General features: G+C 44.0%; 1 protein-coding gene across 4 annotated transcripts in view; it reads left to right on the plus strand.

Annotated features, from left to right (window-relative positions):
* TEAD1 (TEA domain transcription factor 1) overlaps positions 1-14,439 on the plus strand; it is a 251,112-nt gene that overhangs the window by 122,445 nt on the left and 114,228 nt on the right. The window contains exon 1 of one of the 4 annotated variants that reach the window (XM_036258527.1): positions 4,287-4,310. The exons of the other annotated variants lie outside the window; for them this stretch is intronic. The gene's annotated coding sequence lies outside the window, so the exon portion shown is untranslated. Of the gene's footprint in view, positions 1-4,286; positions 4,311-14,439 lie in introns of those variants that run through there. 4 annotated transcript variants of the gene reach the window in all.

Raw genomic sequence — 14,439 nt, forward strand, 5'->3', positions numbered from 1 at the left:
GAGGTGACCAAAGGCTACTCAAAAGCTCCATGGCTATAAAGTACATTTTTTGAAAGCCTCCTCAGCATCCATTCTTCTCTTCTTACCCAAATCACACAGACTGTCCTTTATATAATTTAGGTGGGGTTGATCTCACTCACAACTACAGAGGTGGGCCATAATTGACATAAGCCAAAAAAGCAGATGTCCATGGGGATTGATTACCCAGTCAAGTAGATGAGATCCACCCTCCCCCCCCAGCCCCTACCTTATGGGAAAAAAATATATATATATATTTTTTTTGCTGAAACTTTTAGATGTGAATCTCATGTCCTGTGGATGGTGTGGTGTGAGGACCCGAGGTCTATAGCTATGGTAGTAGTTTTCTTTCATAAGGAACCTACATGTGTACCAGACTGGTCACTGGTTGAAAGCAGTAGCTGACCTAATGGGAGGTAGATTTGTAGTGACGTCATCTGAAATGCTGGAACAAGACTTCTTAGTTAAATGAGCTGCTAAGCCCCCTTCCCTTGTCCTTTGCTTAAGAGCCAATTTTAATTGTTTCTTAGAACGTAGTAACCTGATACGAAGACACTTCCTACTGAGAATTTGTTGAAGAATTTTTAGCAAGCTCTTTCCAAGTCTCTATCGTGGCTGAGTGTCAGCATCCATGGAGCCAGGGGTCCTCTTTCCCTTCAGCTGTGGCAGGTGGATCCAGAGCATGGCTCCTACCTTCTGCTGAGGAGGGCCAGGGTCAGAGAAGGGTGTCTGTGACCCCTGCAGAAAGGCAGCCTGAGGTGGGACCCAGAAATCCAGGGAACCAGAAAGGAACAGTGAGGTGGAAGAGATCACTGGGAGATCTTGGACTGGTAGTAGGGAGCAACCTTGCTCACAGTGGTCATTTATTAAGGATTCCAGGATGGACATGTGTCATTATAAATTTGTTCAAACCTATAAAACATAACAACACCAGTGGTGAGCCCTAATGTAAACTGCACACATTGTATAATAATGATGTGCCAGTGCAGGTTTCTGAATTGTAGCCCACATACCACTCTGATAAGGGGTGTTAAAATGGGAGAGGCTGTGCACGTGTGGGGACAGTGGGTGTGTGGGAAATCTCTGTACCTTCTGCTAAGTGTTGCTGTTAACCTAAAACTGCTCTAAAAAATAAATTGTTTTTTAAAAAAGTTTCCAGGATGGAGAGACAGGTCTTTAGTTATCATAGACGGTGAGTGTGCGTATAAGGGTTTGGGGGGGGGGGTGTAGGAAGACCAAGTTCAGTAATGTTGGGGAGTCTGGGGTGTTGTAGATGTGACTTCTCTCAAAGTGGTCTCTGCTTTTTTTGCTTGGAAGCCTCTTGCCTCTATGCTGAGAAGAGTCCCTTAAAGCCACTGTGTGTTTGGTTGTTAATAACACACCTACGATTGGACAGATCATCTCACACACAGCAGTTAGACAGCAGCCAGAGCTAACCACGGGGCCAGGCCCATGCTCAGAAACACCGTCTTTATGATTCACATGGGCTTTTGAGCTTGTGGCTTTGGACTTGTGGTTGTGGACTAAGAAAATTGCTTCCTGAGTTTACAGGGAAGGTAGAGGAATGACTCTCTTGCCACCACTTATTCAGTGATGGCTTTCTGGCATGGGTACTTGGGGATGGATGCGAGTGACAGGCAAAACTTCAGAGGTTTACAGAGAGGTTGTTGGGTAGGCAGGGTGGAAGAGTACATCTTAGGGCTAATCCTACCTAGTATTTTCTGTTTTTAGAACCTCGAAAAGGTGGCAGTTAGAAGAGCACTTACTGTCAATTGGTCCCTGGGGAGATGGCTATGTTGAAGGTTTTGTCTGTGGCCTATAGGAGCTCTCAGCCTCATGGGCAACAGATCTGTAATAAATTTGGTAACTAATAATAGATGGGCAGATTCGCATTGGCACAGGTTTTTTAAAAAATAAAAAAATTTAAAAATTCTGAATTACTGTCGATATCTATTCTGTTTTCAAATGTAGTGTCTGATGTGAGATATATGACATTAATAAAGTGAAAGATTAATCTTGGAGATGCTGGAATTGATCTTGAGTTCCCCTTGGTAAGCATGAATCCTTTGAGTTCAGGACCAGAGACAATCAGCCATGCATCTTTACCGAATCACCCTCTTCAGGGAGGTGGTGGCTGAGCACTCTTCTGGGCTCAGGAACACTGAGCCAGACAATTGCCTGCAGTGGGCTATGCAGCCGGTCATCTCTATACCCAGTGAGATGATAAACATAGCAATAATGTAATAGAACAATACATCTTTGAAGGCACCTGGGCAGGCTGGTAGCAGGTTCCTGGGATAAAGGAAAGAGTTAGTGACCATGTGTTATGATCCAAGACTCACAGCACATGCTTTGTCTGAGCGGGGTGAGTCTTTATGGCAGAATCACTGGTGTCCGAATGCTCCTGTGGAACCTGTATTAGTGGGCTCTGTTGGTCAGACATGGCTTGGGAGGAGCAACTAAGCCAGACAGCAGGGGATGACCTGGAGCTGGAAGGGAAGGATTCAGTCCTGGTGAGGACTGAATCAAAGCAGCTTCTATCATTTTGATGCTTGAAAATGGAAGGATGCAAGGGAAGGCTGTTGGTTGTTTCTTTTCCCTAAGAAAGTATAGAAATGCCATCTTTCAATCAACCATTGGGGAACTGCCTTTAAAGTGAGCCAAATAAGGGGGTAGGAGGGAGGGAAGAATTGCTGAGGTGAAATGAACACTGAGGGTCACATTCTGCCCTTTCGGCAGCCCATATGGACTGGGCATCCTAGGTTTTGGCCTTGGGAAAATAAAATTTCCGCGTGTGTGCGTGCGTGTGTGTGTGTGTGTTCTATACAGCAGTTCTTTTGATAGGCAATGTAATGTTAAAGCCAAGAACTGTGCTTTTCATTTCTAGAAATGAAATATGAGGAGCCCAGAGATAAGATATAAGAGCTCTGTGACTTTGAATGAACTATATAACTTCTCTGAGCTCAGTCTGCCTTTCTTTGCAAATTTGTGTTAAGGACTGGATGAGATGACATCCTTTCTTCAGGGAGGGGAATGGTGCTGGTGAACAGAGCTCTGAGCTGCAAGTTCACCTGGGATCTCCACGTGTTGTTTGGATTTAACTGCAGGTGGTGTCTTGAGTTATTGCCCACATCAAGGAGAGAAGATGGGGCCCAGCCTGGGTCCAGCTCTCAGAAGAGTTTGGGAGGTGCTGACCACAGGTCTGAGGCCCTAAGAAGTGCTACAAGGAGGGTGTTTCTTCCCTTGTTGGCACTGTATTCAGTTCTTGACTGACACAAACACACTGTTCTGGTAGCCATTTCTTATTCTCCTTTGCCTTCTGTGTACTGCCTGGCACCCTAGTTGGTCACTGGAGCTGACATGGGGAAGAGTGGAAAGTAGCCTCTTCAGCAGTGCATGTCATTGTTTGCTCTCTGTGGAAGGAGTGGGCAGAGGCTGGAGACCACGCTCTGGCTGTTGAGGCGCAGGAGGGCTGGTCACCGTGGGAGTGCATATGAGCTTCTGTCTTCAGAGACTGGTGCCCTGGACCACTGGTCCTGTGTTTGAGTGCTGGTTCCACTATTGAAGAGACAGTTTGTTCTCCTTTGAAACAGTTGTATGTAGGCAAGAAGGCTTAGGAACCAACATTAAGAGTGTGTGAGAGGGACTCTGGCCAATACTGAAGAGGTTCAGTTGATATTGTTCACACACACACACACACACACACACACACACACACACACACGTACGCAATCCCTTGAGCCCCTGCTGGCATGGCTGGAGAACTTTATGGAAGGGGATTCTCTGTAGCTGAGACAAAGACCCTTAGGGGCTTGTCCCCGTCAAGAATGCCAGGGCTCTTCCCTAACTTATTGGAGAAGAAGTCCAGATCAGAAGTGATTCAGAAGTCAAGTAAAGGCATAAAACGACAGCACTCGAGAATCTTTGCCATGTCATTCCATTTCATCCCCCAACAGCAGGTGGGGTGTAGAGAGTTAGACAGGTTAGGAAATTTGTCACCCAGTGAGAGAGTGAGACATTGTGATTGTAAGTCCAGCCAACCTCAGATTGTCCCAGAGCACTGTCTGTGTGTGTCTGCCCGTCCACCCATCCATCTGTTCTCCACGTGGGCAAGGCACATGCTTTCTCCTTTCATTTCTTTCAGGAACAGGCATCCAGTGCAGAACTGAGCCCCATAATGGCTGCTGACTAAGTGCTTAATGGAGATGTCGCTGCTGATAAACCGCAGTTGAAAAGGGAAAGGAGCAAGCAAGCTGGCCAACATCAAAGCTGGGTTTTGTTTATAGATAAGAGTAGGTTTCACTCTATGGGCTCCAGAGCCCCTGTCCCCAAATCTCAAATGGGTTAGTTTTAAGGTGGAAACTGTTTCTCTCTTTCAGTGAGCTGGCGGACAGGCCTGCTGGGGCCAGGAAGTCTTCCTTCTTCCTTCCTTCCTAGACTGCCCTCGTTTGCAGTAGAGAACCTTGGGGGAGAGGGAGGGCTCCCAGCTGCCTTTAACGTAAACACTCCTGTCCCCATCCCAAATGTTTCCACTTGGTTTTTGCTCTTCAAATGTTTTCATTCTAACTTGAACACACCATTTAAAATAATTCAGAAAATATGGATTATTAAATAGGGGAATCTGGAAAAGAAAGATCTTAGAAATGTAATGGAGCTCTAAGCTGCAGAAATGCAAAACACACTTGTGAGGCTGTATGTATGTGTGTGCACATTGGTCTTCCGTCTTAATTAAAATGTTGCATGGATGTGATGCCATGTCCCTAGTAACAGGTATGTTCCAGGTGAAAAATTCAGCTAAATTTAACCAATAATAAGTAGTTTGGGTGATAATTGGACTGACTTGGAATCTGGGCAGAAGGATAGGGATTTGACGGTTTTAGAGAGTGTGTTATGTGCATGTGTGTGTGTGTTTGCATGTATGTGTGTTGCTAGTATGTTCTTCAGAACATAGGTGGAGCCAAAGGAGAAGTGTGTGTTTTCAGCATTGGGGCACACGAGAAGAGCAGATACTGGCCACACCAACACATATAAGTTGTTTGCCTTAAAGGCTGGCAAATTCTTTTTTGTTACTTCACTGGCTCAGGGAAAAGAAAGAAGGCAGCAAGTTAGGGTCATAAACATAACATAAACATAATCCTTTTAAGTTATATGTATATTTTACAGCACTTCAGTTTTGATTTGGCCCTGACTGAAGTCCTTTTAGCTTTTCAGAAGTCCAGGCAGGGTCTCTGTTGAGGCTGAGCAAGCTGGTGACCACCCTGCTGTCCTCTCTTTCTTGGGAGCCGCTTATGGCCATCTATCCACTTTCACACCAGGCATTGGGGTTTTGTGAGTGTTTTTTCTTTTTTTTAGTTAAACTGCCCACTTTGCCATTACTCTCTCTCATTGTAGTGCCTGTGTGAACACATTCCCACTTGGCCCTCTGGAAAGCCCCTGTAGGGTTTTGGAAGGCATCCTAGCAATGGTTCTCTCACATGTGGTCCAGTTTTCAGGATACTTGAGCCAAGGTTGTCAGTCATTTGCTCTTAGGACCTTCTTTCTTCTGTATATCTATTTTCCAGGGGATTTCAGGGTTAGTTCAGCAGTGTAACTCATCCCACCCGTTTTTGGTATTCCTAGTGGCTTACAAGCCCCAAAATAATAGAAAACATTTGTTAGCTGATTAGGGGAATTTTCATGTTGGGCCCCTAACCCCAGAGAGAGGGAAGATGAGCCTTGGAATGACCTTTTTTTTTTTTTCTCCTGGGGAGGCTATGGATCCGCACAAGAAAGAAAATAAATTTAATTTGTGCACACAAGCCAGATGCAAGACTCCCAGAGTGGGAGGGAGAATTTATACTCTGTGGCTATTCATTTACCATATTTTGTACAATTCTTTATTGACAGAGAAAGAGGTATTGAGATAAGACGTGGTTCTTGCTCTCGAGATGCTCATGTTTAGTGGTGGAGGCAAAGTTGGACACAGGTCACTACAGTGTTATAATGTGAAAATAGAGATCCAAGATCTAACTGCTGGGCCCCTCCCTATTCAAGATGCCCTCTCTGGGCAGCATGGATGGAGACCTGCTGGCTTGGACATGGTTTGTTTCTGGATCTGTTGAAGGGCTCCCACCTTTGGTGAAGCAGCTTATGTGAAGTTGACGCATACTGCACAGTTGAAGAGGAGAGTCTCTCGTGTTCACTAGCTGCCACATCCGTGGAGCCTTACACCAGGCACTCTGTGGGCTCATGCAAGATAGGAGACTTGTTTTTTAGGCCAACTGTTAATGTTCTTGGAATAAAAGGTACTTTGGGGCAAGGATAGGATAATTTTTCTATCATGTAGAAATGAGCAATTTTCCTTTTAAGGGAGGCCAGGGTAAACATATGGTGGATAGCAGAAGGGGTATAAATTGCCAGCATTTGGGGTTTTTCCATTCTTGTTTACCGGAAGAGACTTCCATGGGCATAATTTTCATCTTGTTGATATATGTACCCTATTTTAATCAATTTGCCATATTTAAACATTTTCCTTCTTTTGTGAGCAGTATGTGTTCTCTATCACATTTAATGTATTCTGTGCGTGTGAGTGCCGGCCTCTTCAAAACTGTTGACTTCATTATCCATGTGCTGTCTATAAATGAGATCTTGATGCCCCCCCAAATGAATTATAAAAAGCTTTTCATAGTAATATAATTGATCCACTGTTGGCCACACTTATAAAAAAAAATCAATGTAATGTGTTAATATTTCATGAGTGCCCACATTGCCAGCTCCTTGCAATGGGACCAAACTATAAAGAATGAGAAATGTTTCATAATAGCCCAGCACATGGACAGAGTGCCAGGAAAGAGAGTTTGGGGTTGACTTGAAAGTTTGCAGTGCAACAGGGCCATTGAAAAACAATCCTCTGACTCATGTCAGATTGTTATAATTATTTAATGCCCACAATGCAGCCTTGTCCCCACGGATTTATACTGGAGAGGTTTCTTACCCACACATTGTGGTTATTAGCTGCAAAGAAAGCGGCGTTTGTTTATAGTGTCATGGGGTGTATCTGTATGGCAAAGAAAACACTGCAGATTCTGTCTTCTTATGAAGGAGGCAGGAATTTGGCAGACAACCTGTAGGAAATTGGGAGACATGCTCTCATTACTTTTCATATATATGTGGGTGGTTGCACCTAATAACCATTAGATACCTTTTATTTTTACCTTTGTCCTAAACTCTCTGAGAGAATGAAATTGCATGCTTACTTTTCATCCGGATGGTATCATACAGCTGATGGGTTCCAGAATGTATGTAGACTAGGAATCATTCTGCCTCCATTAAATTTGGGGTTGCAAACATTGTCTCTGGAACCACTGTTAACATTTGTATAAAGAGTGGTGCGTTTTGAACAGTTCTTGCGTGGCCAAATCTCATTAAGCTTGTCCTAAGGCATGGGATATTTTTTTAGAGTCAAGAAATGAAAGTTGAAGAAGTAGCACTTTGGGGCCTCTCTGGGGACATGTCTGGTTTGGAGATCAGTGGTGGTGCTAATGATCCAGAGTCAGGGCACCCAGCTGCTTGGGAGATGAAAGCCCTTTGAGTCCAGGAGGGTCAGTCAAGTCCAGCTCTCCAGAACTGCCCTTCTGTCTGTGCCTTCTTTCGCCCTCCCTTCTCCTCTCACATGGAAATTTCCTAATTGCCTTTGCTGTCAAAGGAGATTCAATATCAATGGGTTTGTCAAACTTAGAGGACAACAGGGAGACATTGAACCAGAGTAGTGTGAAACTGTCCCGAGGCACTCACAAACTGGGGTGTGCAGATGCAATTTATAATTGCACCGGAAATACTTGTAATCTTCATCATGCTTACTGGTGGAAATGAGAAAATCTATGTGAGTCAGCCGAGGACTGACTTGGGATCCATAAGAAGTGACTGGATCCTCTTAGGGTTTGCAAGAGAATTATAAGGAGAAAGCAGACCCAGAAAATAGGCTAGGGTTTCATGTAAATATATTTCGAACTCACATTAGCACTCATGGTATGTTCAAGGTCCTTTATGCTGTTTCTAGTTCAACAGGAGGTCTGGGAGAGCTTTTAGAATTCGGAGGCACTGTTGATGGTTCATGGAGCCCGGAGAACCTAAATTTTGTTATTGGGATTGTCCTGGAAAACCTAAATGTATGTTGACTGAAATACAGATGGCAGGATATTGAGAGTGGTGCAAATTATGAGCCAGTTAAGGGAAAGATTTGCATTTCAGCATCTTCCCCTTGTAGCAGGGGTAGAAGCTACGCGGTTGCATTATTACTGGTAGGAAACCCTGAAGTGCTTGTGTAGAGGGGATTATTTATGTATGTGTGTATGTATGTATGCATGTATGCATGTATTTATTTATTGTTAATCCTCACCCGAGGATATATTTTCCCATTGATTTTTAGATAGAGTGGAAGGGAGAGAGAGAGAGAGAGACAGAAACATCAATGTGAGAGACACACATCGATTGGTTGCCTCCTGCATGATCCAGCGTAGGTCTGGGGATCGAACCTGCAACCCAGGTAAGTGCCCATGACTGGGAATTGAACCCATGACCCTTCAGTCTGCAGGCTGACACTCTCACTGTTGAGCCAAACTGGCCAGGGTGTGGATTACTTTTCTAATTAAAAACAAAAAAACCAAAAAACCCACTTTGTACAAGTATTCACTTTATAATCTTTCATTTATATCTTATGCACTTTGATATGTGCCTGTTATATTTCACAGTATAAAAAAGGTTTAAAAAAGCAATCTTATTTTGTCATATATTGGTCCAGTTTGAAATCATTTGAAATGATGGGTTAAAAACATGTTATTGTTTCACAGACAACTAAATGGCTTATTGATTTTCATATGATGAACATACATTTAAAACCTTTGTTTTCTTACCCTGATTGTGAACTTCTTGAGGGTAGGGACAGTTTCTCATATGTCCTGGGGTTGGAGGTGGAGGAACTGAATGAGCAAAGTGGCTAGGTGTGCAGGAACTTGGTGGTTGGAGCTCAGGGCCCTGTGCAGGCAGGGGAGAAAGTAGGATGTGAAGGTATTGGAGGGTACTGTGTGCCATGCTTTGGAGTATGATTTCCTCCATCAGTGTAGAGCCAGATGGCAAATGTTACATTAGAGGGAAAGCATGTTGGTATGACATGGTCCAATTTGAATGAAATATGCCCAGGGCTCTTGCCCTACGGTAATTACCTACGGTAATTCACAGGAGAGTGCTATTCTGAGGAGTGGAGAGTGGCTTGATTCTTATGGCAACATCATGGCTGTGTAGCCTATGAACATAGGCGCCCTCTACCCCCACCCACCCACCCACCCACGGGCCATCCGAAGCCTTCCTCTCTAACAGCACTTTGTCTCCTGAGAAGAAAGACATAGTTGTTTTGTTTCTTCCTCTCCTTCTGCCCCCAAAGCATCTTTCTTTTTACTCAAACCATGATCTCAGACCTTAGGAGTTATAAGTCAGACATGTCATGGAGCTTCTTTGAGATTAGTTGTCTACATTGGTGATGCAATCAAAACACCCTAAAAGAAGCCTTTGGACTAGGAACTTACCAGGGTCGTGAGATGTGCTTGGGTTGAGAGAGGAAATGTGATTACATGGAAAAAAGAAAAGTAGAATACAAAGTTGTGCCTATTTCATGATTATGAATACTGTTTCAGGGGGCAAGGGCCAGAAGGGAACCCAGACCAATGAAAACCATTGGCTTGTAAGGGCTGTGGGATGGTGAGTGCTGGTTTCCCCAAAATAAAATAAGTCCATTAAGATAATGATTTTATTTGGCCACTGATATACATTAATTTAGTCACATGTGAATCATTATAAGATGGCAAGAGCGAATCTGAAAATCAGGCTAGGAACCCAGGAAGGTATATTGTATCCAAGACTGATGGCAGAAAGGACTAAGGGGCAAGGGAAGTGTTTGCGGCCTGTTAGGGGCTCTTTACCTCTGAGTGCTTTGTTTAGTCTGCTCCACCTTGGCTCTCTAGTAAGTAGCCTGTCGGCCCTTAAACATGGGGAAGGGAACTCCTGCTGCTGTCCAGGGCTCCCAGAGCAGAGCCCTGTTCTCCAGTTTGTCTACTTCTCTGTTACTACCTAGAGCCAGATGCTATGTGGGTTGACTTTCTTCAAGGCCCCAGTATGATGAACTGCTGAGCAGAAGTGTGAGGTAGCACTCAGTGCTTTAGGAGCACATGGTACCTTCAGCATGGTGATTTGCCATTTTTTTTTTTTTAATCCTCACCCGAGGATATTTTTCCATTTTTTGTACAGATAGAGTGGAAGGGAGAGAGAGGAAGGGAGAGAGAGAGAGAAACATCGATGTGAAAGGGACACATCGAGTGGCTGCCACCCGCACGACCAACCAGGCCGGGGACAAACTGCAACCAAAGTACGTGCCCCTAGCGGGAACCGAACCCGGGTCTCTCCGGACCTCAGGCCGATGCTCTAACTGCTGAGCCAAACTGGCCAGGGCGATTTGCCATTTCTTATGTGAAAACAAGAATCTAGATTTTTGACTTCTGGTTTCAATTTCATCATTTTCTTGCCCTGTGACCTGGTCTAGTCTTGAAACCTTTTAGAAACTGTTAAATCTATAGTCACCTGTGAGAGAATATTTTTATTCATCACTGCATTGTATCCCAATGCAGATGCAGAGGAAAGTCAACCTCTGTCACAGTTCAGTGTGGTTTCTTTAGTAAAATGGGAACATTACTGAGTCCTTCACTGGGAGTTCCCTCAGCATGCGAATGGAAATTTAGAACCTCATCTACATGACTCGGGGGTAGGTAGACTGTGTTTGGGGTGGAAGGTTGCCTGTCTCCTGTCTTGTGAAGAGTCTCAGGTATATGGGTAGTATTGGATTTAGAGCAGTCCTTGGCATCCTACAGTAGGGTGGCCTCTGAATGGATGTGCAGATCCCATCTCATTTTATTCATAGCTTATTGCTTTGGATTCCATTTGGCCATGTGACTTGGAATTGTAGTTATAAGTTAATTATTTTTCTGTGGTGTGTCAGAACTTGTCACTAAAGACATGATGTTTGTAAACAGCATGGAAATCCTAGCAGATGAGCTCGGAGCATTGATACCGTAAATTTCTACTCAAGGCTGAGTTAGACTCATGTAACAGGAAATCCCTGTTTCATGTGGGAGAGGAGGTGGCACAGCACCAGGGAGACCCCTGAGGATCTAGAGGCCTGTCTTCAGATCTGCCACACACTGGTTATGTGATGTCCACCCAGTTGGCTCACCTCTTTTTAGCTCAGGTTTTTCATCCAGTAAGTGTAATTACAACGTAGGATCAAAAGAGAACAAGATAAAATGTTTGCAGTTACTTCTGTGATAGTGGAAATACTTTTGGGCACGAGAATATTAATGGTTTCATATGTGTGCTTTGTCAGTCTGTCTGGGCTGCTATAAGAAAGCACTCTAGATTGAGTGGCCTATATACAAAAGAAATTTATTTCTCACAGATATGGAGGTTAGAAGTCCAAGATCAAGGCACTGGCCGATTTGGTGTGTCTTGCAGAGGGCCAGCTACCTGGCTTATTGTTGGCTGTCTTCTCTCTGTGTCCTCACATGGCACAAGGAGAGCCCTCTGATCTCTTCAGTTCCTTCTAAGGGCACTATTCTCATTCATGAGGAGTCTACCCTCATGACTTAATCACCTCTCAAAGGCCCCACCTTCAAATACCATTACATTAGGGATTAGGGTTCAACATATACATTTGGGAGGGGGCAAAGATGTAGTTAGAGTATGTACATTGAGGAAACATTATACATAAATTTTACCATAATAATAATATTTTTATAATGCTTTAGTTAGATGAACTCTACAATTACCTTATGAGGTAGATACTATCATTTTCCTGGTTAATAGATTGGGGAAACTGAGGGACTTGGAGGTGAAGTCCCAAATCTGGTAAGTAGAAAAGCTGGAATTTGAACCTGGGCAGTCTGGCTTCGGAGTCCCTCCTCTTAACCACTACATCAGCCTGTTCCAGATAAATAAGCCTCAGATACGCTGGGGATGATCCCCACTTGATGGATTCTCATTCATTTGCAACATGCAAAATTTGTGTGCCACATTGAGAGGAAACCAGCACTGGGAAACCGAACCCAAGTTAAAGAGTTCCATGTTCAGTAGAATGTCAGTGCTCATGGGAATGTCTGGTGATAACACTCTTTCTGATCAGTGCCCATGATACATGTTGAGCCTCATGGAGACTGGCTGTTACATTCTTGGGGACCTCATGCTCTCTGGGACTTGAGAAACTGTGCCTTTGCATACCAGTGGAATCAGAGACCACAGTTCACACTGCTTTGCCTTGATCTAGGTACAGACATCATTCTTTTCTATGCAATATATAGGCCTGGCCCCTGGCTTTTCCATTGTATACACACCCAACACCCCTTTTTTACTGATTACAGCAAATGATCTGAACCCTGAACTACCAGCTCTGCTGGAGGGTAATGACTTTCCTCTTTGACTCACATGGTGCTAAGAACATCATAGACGCTCAATGAAAGCTTACTAAAAAGGTGAAAAATGGCTTTATAGAAAGTATCCAGCCCTGGCTAGTTTGGCTCAGCGGTTAGAGTGTCAGCCTGTGGTCCAGAGAGACCTGGGTTCAGTTCCCGCTAAGGGCACGTACCTCGGTTGCAGTTTGTCCCTGGCCCTGGTTGGTCGTGCAGGTGGCAGCTACTCGATGTGTCCCTTCCACGTCGATGTTTCTCTCTCTCTCTTTTCCTCTCTCTCCCTCCCACTCTGTCTGAACAAAAAATGGAAAAAAAAAAAAAAAAAAAGAAAGTATCCAAATCTGTTTTCATGTATTTTTGATCAACCTATGTGTGACGTACAACCAGACACTAACTGGATGACCATTGGTAAAGTGTTTCAGTGTGCACACCTGCTGAATGGACACATTCTCTTGCTTGACCTCTCTCCTCCTGTCTTTCTCCCATTACATCCTCTTCTGCTGTTCTCTCCTTCCTCCTTTGCACTTCCTGCTCCTTTTTCTCCTTTTCTCTTTAACTGCTCTGTAGTGAAACTGGAGGACTAGTGTCTCAGACATTGTGGTCCTCTGTCTCTAAAAACATCAAGTACCTCTCTCACAAGTGTAGGACAGTTATTGAAAAAATTATCTTGGAGGAACCATTGTGTGCATGGTGCACATACCCATAGCCAGATGTAGGTGCTGTGGAAGGCAGGTGTTGTGCTGTGTCCACCCTGTCACAGAAAGGTGAGCACCCATGTAATTGGTTCTAAGCTTTCCATCCTCAGCGTCTCCACAGGAATCCAGTGGAAGGTGGTAGGATGGAGGCCTTGTCTGTGAAGTGTGTCTACAGGGAGGACAAAGAAGGCATGAAGTTGGAGGAGGCCAGTGATTTTTTCAGGACCTGGGCTTGGGGGTGTCCTTATGCACATTCACTCTGCTCCTCCAAGCTAAGAAGAGGCCTGAGAGCTTTCCCCAGCCATGCTGCCTTGCAGAGGGTATGCAGTGGCGCTCTACTAAAGGAACTTATATTTTAGGAGTGTCCCATACTGACATCAGTGTGGTTGCACAGATAAAATTAGCATGTATATTAGTAACGCCCAACCTCGAACTGTGCAATTATCTCATGATTTTATATAATGACTGTGCTCTTTTCAAAGCTCGTTGGGGTAATCTTCATAGCATGTCTTGATCACATGTTATACGGTCCACATAATAAGTGAACTAAAAGGGCAGTTCATACCTACCTCTGGTTTAATTTCTAGCTTTTACATTTCAAGACAACATTCTTGGTAGCTAATTTGTCCAGCTTTTTTTTTTTTTAAACAAATTTCAATATTTACTTTTTTTTTTATAGTTTCCATTCCCCCATCTCATCTTTAATGAGATGAGAGAGCAGCTGCCCTGGATCTCCTTCACCTTGCTAATCAGGCCATGTCCTGAGCTCTTCAGGAAATGCTTGATGACTAATAAGACCTTGCAAGACTTGTGTATGAAGCCTCGGGATCTTTTCTAAACAGAAAGCCAGTTGCAGGCACTCGTTAGCTGTGTGATCTTGGGTAGTTTATTTGACTTCTGAGTTCTGATATTCTTGCCTATAAAATGTTCCCACTTAGAGGCAAGGCCTGCTTCACAAGGTTGTGCTCAAGCTTAAATGAGGTAATTTTTTAAGAAGTGCCTAGTTTATAGAAGGCATTTGAAAGTCATTTTCTCAGTTTGCTTAGACTTCCATGTTGCCAAGACTTCCCATGTTGCTTTACAGTTGGAGATGCTGGGGACCTCATAGAAGACCCTGGCCTCTTCACCTTTCCATCCAGAGATGTTTCCTCTACTAAGAAGTGCAGTAGGGAGGGGAGAGTAAGTGCTTCTGGGACAGCTAATTTATTCTTCCTCTAGACCATTTTGATAACAGACCAAGC

Source organism: Molossus molossus, unplaced genomic scaffold (assembly GCF_014108415.1).
Source record: "Molossus molossus isolate mMolMol1 unplaced genomic scaffold, mMolMol1.p scaffold_m16_p_13, whole genome shotgun sequence".
NCBI classification, from domain to species: Eukaryota; Metazoa; Chordata; class Mammalia; order Chiroptera; family Molossidae; genus Molossus; species Molossus molossus.